Source organism: Carcharodon carcharias, chromosome 20, assembly GCF_017639515.1.
Source record: "Carcharodon carcharias isolate sCarCar2 chromosome 20, sCarCar2.pri, whole genome shotgun sequence".
In the NCBI taxonomy this organism is placed as follows: domain Eukaryota; kingdom Metazoa; phylum Chordata; class Chondrichthyes; order Lamniformes; family Lamnidae; genus Carcharodon; species Carcharodon carcharias.
Genome location: NC_054486.1, coordinates 238,035 through 249,320, shown reverse-complemented (window position 1 = coordinate 249,320; position 11,286 = coordinate 238,035). Strand labels below are relative to the sequence as shown.

The following is an 11,286-nucleotide window of genomic DNA, read 5'->3' as shown; positions in this document are numbered from 1 at the left end:
CCACTCCCACCCCCAACTCCAGACATGGCCATCCCCCCCACCCCCAAACTCCAGACATGAGCATCACGCCCACCCCCAAACTCCAGCCATGAGCATCACCCCAAACTCCAGACATGAGTACTACGCCCACCCCCAAATTCCAGACATAAGCATCCCCCCACCCCCAAACTCCAGACATGAGCATCCACCACCAAACTCCAGACATGATCATCCCCCCCAAACTCCAGACATGAGCATCACGCCATCCCCCAAACTCCAGACATGAGCATCACACCCTACCCCTCAACACCATCCCTACCCACTCCCACCCCGAACTCCAGACATGGCCATCCCGCTCCCACACCAAACTCCAGACATGACCATCCCCTCCACCCCCAAACATGACCATCCCACCCACACCCAAACTCCAGACATGACCATCCCCCCCACCACCAAACTCCAAACATGACCATCCCCCCCACCCCCAAACTCCAGACATGAGCATCCACCACCAAACTCTAGACATGATCAACCCCCCCAAACACCAGACATACGCATCCCCCACAGCCTCAAACTCCAGCCATGAGCATCACCCCCACCCTGAACAACAGCCATAAGCATCCCCCCCAAACTCCAGACATGAGCATTCCCCCCCAAACTCCAGACATAAGCATCACCCCACCCCCAAATTCCAGACATGAGCATCCCTCCCAAACTCCAGACCAGAGCATCACACACACCACAAACGCCAGACATGAGCATCACCCCCACCCACAAACGCCAGACATGAGCATCACCCCCACCCACAAACTCCAGCCATGAGCATCCCCCGCCAAACTCCAAATATGAGCATCGCAACCACCCCCAAACTCCAGACATGAGCGTCACGCCATCCCCCAAACTCCAGACATGAGCATCACCCCCTACCCCTCAACACCATCCCTACCCACTCCCACCCCCAACTCCAGACATGGCCATACCGCTCCCACACCAAACTCCAGACATGACCATCCACCCCACCCCCAAACATGACCATCCCCCCACCCCCAAACTCCAGACATGACCATCCCCCCCACCCCCAAACTCCAGACATGAGCATCCACCACCAAACTCCAGACATGATCAACCCCCCCAAACACCAGACATAAGCATCCCCCACAGCATCAAACTCCAGCCATGAGCATCACCCCAACCCTGAACAACAGCCATAAGCATCCCCCCCAAACTCCAGACATGAGCATTCCCCCGCAAACTCCAGACATGAGCATCCCCCCACCCACAAATTCCAGACATGAGCATCCCCCCCAAACTCCAGACATGAGCATCACACACACCACAAACGCCAGACATGAATCACCCCCACCCACAAATTTCAGCCATGAGCATCACGCCCTCCCCCAAGCTCCAGACATGAGCATCGCCCCCTACCCCTCAACACCATCCCTACCCACTCCCACCCCCAAACTCCAGACATGAGCATCACGCCCACCCCCAAACTCCAGACATGAGTATTACGCCCACCCCCAAATTCCAGACATAAGCATCCCCCCAACCCCAAACTCCAGACATGAGCATCCACCACCAAACTCCAGACATGATCATCCCCCGCCAAACACCAGACATAAGCATCCCCCACAGCCTCAAAGTCCAGCCATGAGCATCACCCCCACCCTGAACAACAGCCATAAGCATCCCCCCCAAACTCCAGACATGAGCATTCCCCCGCAAACTCCAGACATGAGCATTCCCCCACCCACAAAATCCAGACATGAGCATCCCCCCCAAACTCCAGACATGAGCATCACACACACCACAAACGCCAGACATGAATCACCCCCACCCACAAACTCCAGCCATGAGCATCACGCCCTCCCCCAAGCTCCAGACATGAGCATCGCCCCCTACCCCTCAACACCATCCCTACCCACTCCCACCCCCAAACTCCAGACATGAGCATCACGCCCTCCCCCAAACTCCAGACATGAGCATCGCCCCCTACCCCTCAACACCATCCGTACCCACTCGCACCCCCAACTCCAGACATGACCATCCACCCCACCCCCAAACATGACCATCCCCCCCACCCCCAAACTCCAGACATGACCAACACCCCCACCCCCAAACTCCAGATATGACCATCCCACCCACGCCCAAACTGCAGATATGACCATACCCCCCCGCCAAACTCCAGATATGACCATCCCCCCCACCCCCAAACTCCAGATATGACCATCCCCCCGCCCCCAAACTCCAGACATGACCATCTCCAAACTCCAGATATGACCATCCCCCCCCCCACCCCCAAACTCCAGACATGTCCATCGCCCCCACCCCCAAACTCCAGACATGACCATCCCCCCACCCCCAAACTCCAGACATGAGCTTCCCCCTCACCCCCAAACTCCAGACATGACCATCCCCCCCACCCCCAAACTCCAGACATGACCATCCCCCCCACCCCCAAACTCCAGACATGAGCTTCCCCCCCACCCCCAAACTCCAGACATGACCATCCCCCCCTCCCCCCAATTCCTGCCCACTGAGCTTGTCACTGGCCTGTCAATCTCCCTGGCCCTTTAGCCAATCAGCTGGTGCTGTGTAACCGGGGGCGGGGCCTGCGCTGGGCCCGCGAGAAACCTTTTCCCTTTCCGCCCCGAGCAGCTCTGGGGAGCGGAAGCGGCGACGCAGTTTTGCGGACCCGGTAAGCGGGCCTTTATTTTCTCTGTAAATTCAGCGGGCCAGCAATTTGCGGCGGTAGCGGGAAGTTAGGGCCCAATGTGAATGCGGGAATGGCGGCTGGAGCTGCAGAGACTCCATCCGTAACCGCTCCAGCCGGAGATCCCAGTTTACAACCCACTTCCTGCTCCCTTATCCAGGGTGTGTTTCACCCGAGAGCCGCTGGGGGCGGGGCTGTGGCCTGGGGGCGGGGCTGTGGCCTGGGGGCGGGGCCGGGGGCGGGGCTGGAGCTGCAGAGACTCCATCCGTAACCGCTCCAGCCGGAGATCCCAGTTTACAACCCACTTCCTGCTCCCTTATCCAGGGTGTGTTTCACCCGAGAGCCGCTGGGGGCGGGGCTTGTGGCGAGAGGGCTGGGGGGCGGGGCTGGGGATGGGGGCGGGGCTGGGCCAATATTCCAATGAAGTGGAGACTGGGAGAAAAGGCGGGAAGAGTTTAAATTGCCTGTAAATAGTTTCGGATGTTTCAATGTGAGTCCAGGGACTGGGAGGATCCCCTCATCTTCCTGGGACCTTGGAAAGACGGCATTGCCCACATGGCAGCGATTTCCTCACTCAGCCCTGGTTATGTGGTTTTTATTTGTTCCCATTCTTAACCTTGGGCTGGGACACACGATCTTCAGAGCGAGAGTGAAGCTGGGTCTGGGAGGGAAAAGCAGCCTTTCGCCTTTCTCCATTCTCCCCGCCTCTGATTGCTCCATTTTCCTCAGGAGAGGCGGAAATGCGCCCTTTTGTCTCCAAAGCTGCAGGTTAATCCCGGGCCGCCCCTCTACTGAACAATATGACTTCAGTACAAAGCTTTCACACTCTAGAAATACTGTAAATTCTGCAGAAACAGTGACGTTCTTAGAATTATTCACAAAGCCCCCGTCCCCATACCCTCAAACTCCAGACATGAGAATCCCCTCCACTACCAAACTCCAGATATGGGCATCGACCCCATCCCCAACTCCAGGCATGAGCATCCCCCCCACCCCCAACTCCAGGCATGAGCATCCCCCCCAACCCCAAACTTCAGACATTAGCATCGCCCCCAAACTCCAGGCATGAGAAACCCCCAATCCCAAACTCCACCAATGAGCGTCCCCCCCCACCCCCAAATTCCAGACATAAGCATCCCCCCCCACCCCCAAACTCCAGGCATGAGCATCCCCCCCAACCCCAAACTTCAGACATTAGCATCGCCCCCAAACTCCAGGCATGAGAAACCCCCACTCCCAAACTCCAGACATGAGCATTCCCCCCACCCCCAAACTCCAGACATGAGCATCCCCCACAAACCACAGACATTAGCATCCCCCCCCCAAAACTACAGATATGAGCATCACCCCAAACTCCAGACATGAGCATTACGCCCACCCCCAAATTCCAGACATAAGCATCCCCCCCCACCCCCAAACTCCAGACATGAGCATCCACCATCAAACTCCAGACATGATCATCCCCCCCCAAACACCAGACATAAGCATCCCCCACAGCATCAAACTCCAGCCATGAGCATCACCCCAACCCTGAACAACAGCCATAAGCATCCCCCCCAAACTCCAGACATGAGTATTCCCCCCCAAACACCAGACATAAGCATCCCCCACAGCATCAAACTCCAGACATGAGCATCACGCCCTCCCCCAAACTCCAGACATGAGCATCGCCCCCTACCCCTCAACACCATCCGTACCCACTCGCACCCCCAACTCCAGACATGACCATCCACCCCACCCCCAAACATGACCATCCCCCCCACACCCAAACTCCAGACATGACCAACACCCCCACCACCAAACTCCAGATATGACCATCCCACCCACGCCCAAACTGCAGATATGACCATACCCCCCCCGCCAAACTCCAGATATGACCATCCCCCCACCCCCAAACTCCAGATATGACCATCCCCCCGCCCCCAAACTCCAGACATGACCATCTCCAAACTCCAGATATGACCATCCCCCCCCCACCCCCAAACTCCAGACATGTCCATCGCCCCCACCCCCAAACTCCAGACATGACCATCCCCCCACCCCCAAACTCCAGCCATGAGCTTCACCCCCACCCTGAACAACAGCCATAAGCATCCCCCCCAAACTCCAGACATGAGCATTCCCCCGCAAACTCCAGACATAAGCATCAACCCACCCCCAAATTCCAGACATGAGCATCCCTCCCAAACTCCAGACAAGAGCATCACACACACCACAAACGCCAGACATGAGCATCACCCCCACCCACAAACGCCAGCCATGAGCATCACCCCCACCCACAAACTCCAGCCATGAGCATCCCCCCACCCCCAAACTCCAAACATGAGCATCGCAACCACCCCCAAACTCCAGCCATGAGCATCCCCCCACCCCCAAACTCCAAACATGAGCATCGCAACCACCCCCAAACTCCAGCCATGACCATCCCCCCCACCCACAAACTCCAGCCATGACCATCCCCCCCACCCCCAAACTCCAGACATGACCATCCCCCCCACCCCCAAACTCCAGACATGACCATCCCCCCCACCCCCAAACTCCAGACATGACCATCCCCCCCACCCCCAAACTCTAGACATGACCATCCCCCCCTCCCCCCAATTCCTGCCCACTGAGCTTGTCACTGGCCTGTCAATCTCCCTGGCCCTTTAGCCAATCAGCCGGTTCTGTGTAACCGGGGGCGGGGCCTGCGCTGGGCCCGCGAGAAACCTTTTCCCTTTCCGCCCCGAGCAGCTCTGGGGAGCGGAAGCGGCGACGCAGTTTTGCGGACCCGGTAAGCGGGCCTTTATTTTCTCTGTAAATTCAGCGGGCCAGCAATTTGCGGCGGTAGCGGGAAGTTAGGGCCCAATGTGAATGCGGGAATGGCGGCTGGAGCTGCAGAGACTCCATCCGTAACCGCTCCAGCCGGAGATCCCAGTTTACAACCCACTTCCTGCTCCCTTATCCAGGGTGTGTTTCACCCGAGAGCCGCTGGGGGCGGGGCCGGGGGCGGGGCCGTGGCCTGGGGGCGGGGCCGGGGGCGGGGCTGGAGCTGCAGAGACTCCATCCGTAACCGCTCCAGCCGGAGATCCCAGTTTACAACCCACTTCCTGCTCCCTTATCCAGGGTGTGTTTCACCCGAGAGCCGCTGGGGGCGGGGCTGTGGCCTGGGGGCGGGGCTGTGGCCTGGGGGCGGGGCCGGGGCGGGCCTGTGGCCTGGGGGCGGGCCTGGAGGCGGGGCTTGTGGCGAGAGGGCTGGGGGGCGGGGCTGTGGCCTGGGGGCGGGGCTGTGGCCTGGGGGCGGGGCTGTGGCCTGGGGGCGGGGCCGGGGGCGGTTCTCCAGAAACAGTGACGTTCTTACTAGTATTCACAATGAGCCAGTCCCCATCATGAAATCCCCCCCTCCTCCAGTGGACAGGCTTTGTGGGGGTCGGGAGGAGAGTTACCCGCTGCAGGATTTCCCACCTCTAACCTGCTCCTTTAGCCACAGTTTTTATGTGGCCAGTGCTGCTCAGTTTCTGCTCAATGGTAAACCCCAGGATGTTGAAAGTGGGGGATTCAGTGATGGGAATGCCATTGGACATCAAGGGGCGATGGTTGGATTCCCTCTTGTTGGAGATGGTCGTTGCCTGACAGCTTTGTCGTGTGAATGTTACTTCCACTTGTCAGCTCAAGCCTGGATATTGTCCAGGTCTTGCTGCATTTGGGCGTGGACTGTATCGGTATCTGAGGAGTCACTAATGGTGCTGATCATTGTGTAATCATCAGTGAACATCCCCAATTCTGATCTTGTGGAAGGAAGGTCATTGAAACAGCTAAGGATGGTTGGGCTGAGGACACTACCCTGAGGAACTCCTGCAGCTGAAATGACAGACCTCCAAGAACCATCTTCCTTTGTGCTAGACATGACTCCAACTAGCAGAGAGTTTTCCCCCTGTTTCCCAGTGACTCCAATTTTGCTTGGGCTCCTTCATGCTACACTCAGTCAAATGGAGAATTGATCTCAAGGGCAGTCACTCTCATCTCACTGTCATAAGATTAGGAGCTGAGTGACCCTGGTTGTGTTCAGCGAGCAGGTTATTACTAAACAAGTGCTGCATGATAGCACTGTTGATGACTCCTTCTGCTACTTTACTGATGACGTAGAGTAGGATGATAGGGTGCTAATTAGCTGGCTTGGACTTGTCCTGCTCTTTGTGTGCAGGACATAGGTGGGCAATTTTCCACATAGCGGGTAGCTGTAGCTGGTGTAGCTTTACTGGAACAGCTTGGATATGGTGCAGAATGTTCTCGAGCACAAATTTTCTGGGACAGATTTCCCCACTTCCCCCACACTTTGTGTCAGGAAGTGTTTCCTAACTTGCTATCCTGAATATTGTGACTCTGATTATAGGACAGTTGTCCCCTTGCCCTGGGCTCCCACACCAGTCATTAAAGTTTCTGTCAACTGATGACTTCATTTCACATTCCTAAGTTCCTCAATCAGAGCAGGTAGTTGACAGGGTTTGGGGCAGGGGGTGGTGCAGGATGAGGAGTTACTTGTGCACCCGCTACTCCATATCGTTCCTTCCAGATCATCATAACTCGCTGTTTAAAATAAAAACTCATCTCCCTTCTGGTTCCTTTACCAACTACAGATTCCATAAATCTGTCCTCCTCTGCTTCTGACCCCTCTGCCAGTGGAAACACTTCCTCCCTCACTATCAAAACCTTCCTCATTTTGAATTCCTCTGTTCAATCTCCCTTTAGCCTTCTCTGCTCTAAGGGAAGCAGCACCAGTTTTCCCAGGGCTTCACATAACTGACATTTTTTTAAAAATTCTTTCATGGGATTTGGGAGTCACTGACAAGGCCAGCATCTGTTGCATGTTCCTGAATGCCGTTGAGAAGCTGGTGGTTAGCCTCCTTCTTGAACTGCTGCAGTCTATCTTGTAAGGTTTCTCATTCTTGCTACCATTCTGTTAATTCTGCTCCAGCTCTTTAAGTGTGGGACCCGGAAGCTCTCGCTCAGGCCCAACCTGTGGTTGATAAAGATTGAACATAACTTCCTCATTTTTGTAATCTATAACTCTGTTTATAATGTAGAAAGAAAGTCTCAAAATCTGTGTGTTTTCTTTGAAATCTCTTTAATCCTGCATCACGATCAAAATTGGACCACAAATTCACCTTATTATTTTTAATTCAAAGGGTTGAGAGCATATCTGGCACCAGTAATTGAATAAGTAGAAAGCAATGGGAGAATAAGTTTGCAGATTGATATGGGGAAATGGAGAAGAAAAAAATTGTGGATTCAGACATGGGAGGGAGATGGTTTTTGATACTTTCTGTGACCTGTAGTAAGACATTTCTCTCTCTGCCTTGTTCCAGCTGTTCCGGTTGTATCTGTGGCCTGATTGGCAGAGTCTGTGAACTCGACTGCTGCTGTGACCCTGACTGCTCCTCTACAGACATCAGTGTCTTTACTTCCTGTCTGCAGGGCAGTGAACTGTAAGTTTCTGTTAGTGTGTTGTTCCATTGTTTAAGAAGGATAGCAGGGATAATCCAGGAAATTACAGGCTGGTGAGCCTTACGTCAGTGGTAGGGAAATTATTGGAGAGGATTCTTCGTGACAGGATTTACTACCATTTGGAAGCAAATGGGCATATTAGTGACAGGCAGCATGGTTTTGTGAAGGGGAGGTCATGTCTCACTAACTTGATCGAGTTTTTCAAGGAAGTGACAAAGATGATTGATGATGGAAGGGCAATGGATGTTATATACATGGATTTCAGTAAGGCCTTTGACAAGGTCCCTCATGGCAGACTGGTACAGAAGGTAAAGTCACATGGGATCAGAGGTGACCTGACAAGATGGATACGGAATTGGTTTGGTCATAGAAGACAGAGAGTAGCAGTGGAAGGGTGCTTTTCTGAATGGAGAGCTGTGACTAGTGGATTTCCGCAGGGATCAGTGCTCAGACCTTTGCTGTTTGTAGTATATATAAATGATTTGGAGGAAAATGTAACTGGGCTAATTAGTAAGTTTGCAGACGACACTAAGTTTGGAGGAGTTGCAGATAGTGAAGAGGATTGTCAAAGAATATAACGGGATACAGATCGGTTGGAGACTTGGGCGGAGAGATGGCAGATGGAGTTTAATCCTGACAAATGTGAGGTAATGCATTTTGGAAGGTCTAATACTGGCAGGAATTATACAGTAAATGGCAGAACCCTTAAGTGCATCGACAGGCAGAGGGATCTGGGTGTACAGGTCCACAGGTCACTGAAAGTGGCAACACAAGTGGATAAGGTAGTCAGGAAGGCATATGGCATGCTTGCCTTCATCGGCAGGGGTATTGAGTATAAAAGCTGGGAAGACATGCTGCAGCTGTATAGAACCTTGGTTAGGCCACACTTGGAATATTGCGTGCAATTGTGGTAGCCGCATTACCAGAAGGATATGGAGGCGTTGGAGAGGGTGCAGAGGAGGTTTACCAGGATGCTGCCTGGTCTGGACGTTATTAGCTATGAGGAGAAGTTGGAGAAACTCGGACTGTTTTCACTAGAGCGACGGAGATTGAGGGGTGACTTGATAGAAGTTTACAAAATTATGAGTGGCATGGACAGAGTAGATAGTCAGAAGCTTTTTCCCAGGGTGGAAGAGTCAATTACTAGGGGACATAGATTTAAGGTGAGAGGAGAAAACTATAGAGGAGATGTACGGGGCTAATTTTTTACGCAGAGGGTAGTGAGTGTCGGGAATTCGCTGCCAGAGGGGGTGGTGGAAGCAGGTACGATAGTGGTGTTTAAGAGGCAGCTTGACAAATACATTAATAGGTTGGGAGTAGAGAGATATAGACCCCGGAAATGCAAAATGTTTTAGTTGACGGGCAATATGATGGGCGCAGGCTTGGAGGGCCGAAGGGCCTGTTCCTGTGCTGTACGTTTCTTTGTTCTTTGTTCTTTGTGTGTTACTGCATTGGCTCCTGATTTGGCAATGCTGTGATTTTAACATAGGAACATAAGAAGCTGTGGACCCTTTGGCCTCTTGAGCCTGTTGCACGATGCCTGATCATAATGACTCTTCTGCCTCAACTCTGCTTTCCTGCCTGCTCCTTATATCATTCCTTTTAATATTTCATTGGATGTGGGTGTCACTGTCTAGTCAGCATTTTTATTGCCCATCCCCAATTGGGAATGTGCTGGTGAGGTCCCTTCTTGAACCACTGCTGTCCATCCAGTGAGCATCCACAATCTCTGGGGTAGATTCACAACTCTGAGTGAATCAGTTCCTCCTTATCTCAGTCCTGAATAATCTGTAATCCCATCTTCTAGATTCCCAGCCATGGGAAGCAGCTTTTCAGTGTCTAGACGGTCATGCCCCTTCAGATTCTTTTATGTTTCAATGAGAGCACCTGTCATTCATCCAAGATTTTAAGTTTATTTATTTAGTGTTTGTATAATCAAAGAGCCAAGCAATAGCTTTGTTAGTGGCTAGAGGGAGTTCTTTTAGCCACCTTCTTGTTTAGTCAGTGGACACTCCTCAAAAATACGAGTCATTGTTTGGACCACACCACAGCACACTGGGTGGTCTTGGCAACCTCACTAATGTTGGGTGCTGCACAGAGCATTGGTCAGTCTAGAAACGGCTTAAGAGACCCACTCCAGGAGCTCAAAGCTGGGTGGATGAGCAGTGGGGTCTACAACAAGAGTGATTTCTGAAGGATGTTTTCTCCTGCTGAGCCTCCTGCCATGGGTCCACCGATGTTACTTCTCGCTGTTGTGTGTTGAACCATATGGGGTGGCGTGATGGAAGGTATACTGCTGGTGGGTTGAGGAAGTTGTTGAATTAGAGCATTCTGGGTTACGCTAGACTTTTGCCAGTTGCAGTTATCCTTCTGATGGTGGGGATGGTGTGGGCCGCTGGGGGCTGGGGTGCTGCTGTTCAGAGCAGGGAACCAGGGGAGGTGATTTGGGCAAAGAGTCCTGCATGATGTACATTGGTACGTTTGTTGTGGTTAGATTGGTATCTTACTGGGCCGCAGTATTCTGCAGCTGAGTACATGGTGGTAAGAGTAGAGATCCTCAGGATGTTGGCCTGTGATCCCCATGAGGAACTTGTCAGTTTACTGTGAGCCTGTTGCAGGTTATTGTTCTGCTGTCTTGATGACGTGCTGCTTGTATGTAAGACTTCTGTCAAGGATGACGCCGAGATAGAAAAGGTGGGAATGGTTCAGACTCTGGCCATCCAGGGGGATGTGCAGTTTCCTCTTAGCGCTGGCATTTTTAAAAATTCATTCATGGGAAGTGGGCTTCGCTGGCTAGGCCAGTATTTATTACCCATCCCTAATTTCCCTTGAGAAGGTGGTGATGAGCTGCCTTCTTGAACTGCTGCATTCCATGTGGTATATGTGCACCCACAGTGCTGTTAGGAAGGGAGTTCCAGGATTTTGACCCAGTGACAATGAAGGAATGGTGGCTTTTCCAAGTCAGGATGGTGAGTGACATGGAGGGGAACTTCCAGCTGGTGGTGCTCCCAGCTATCTGCTGCCATTGTCCATCTAGATGGCAATGACTGTGTGCATGGAAGGTGCTGTTGAAGGAGCCTTGGTGAATTCCTGCAGTGCACCTTGTA

At 53.1% G+C, this 11,286-nt stretch overlaps 1 protein-coding gene across 6 annotated transcripts in view; it reads left to right on the top strand.

Annotated features, from left to right (window-relative positions):
• The first annotated feature begins 2,629 nt into the window (after positions 1–2,629).
• LOC121292492 (NACHT, LRR and PYD domains-containing protein 3-like) overlaps positions 2,630–11,286 on the top strand; it is a 68,817-nt gene continuing 60,160 nt past the window's right edge. For 4 of the 6 annotated variants that reach the window (XM_041214514.1, XM_041214511.1, XM_041214515.1 and 1 more), the window contains exons 1-2: positions 5,361–5,468; positions 8,041–8,160. The gene's annotated coding sequence lies outside the window, so the exon portion shown is untranslated. Of the gene's footprint in view, positions 2,681–5,360; positions 5,469–8,040; positions 8,161–11,286 lie in introns of those variants that run through there. The other 2 variants (XM_041214512.1, XM_041214513.1) reach the window with 2 other exon arrangements.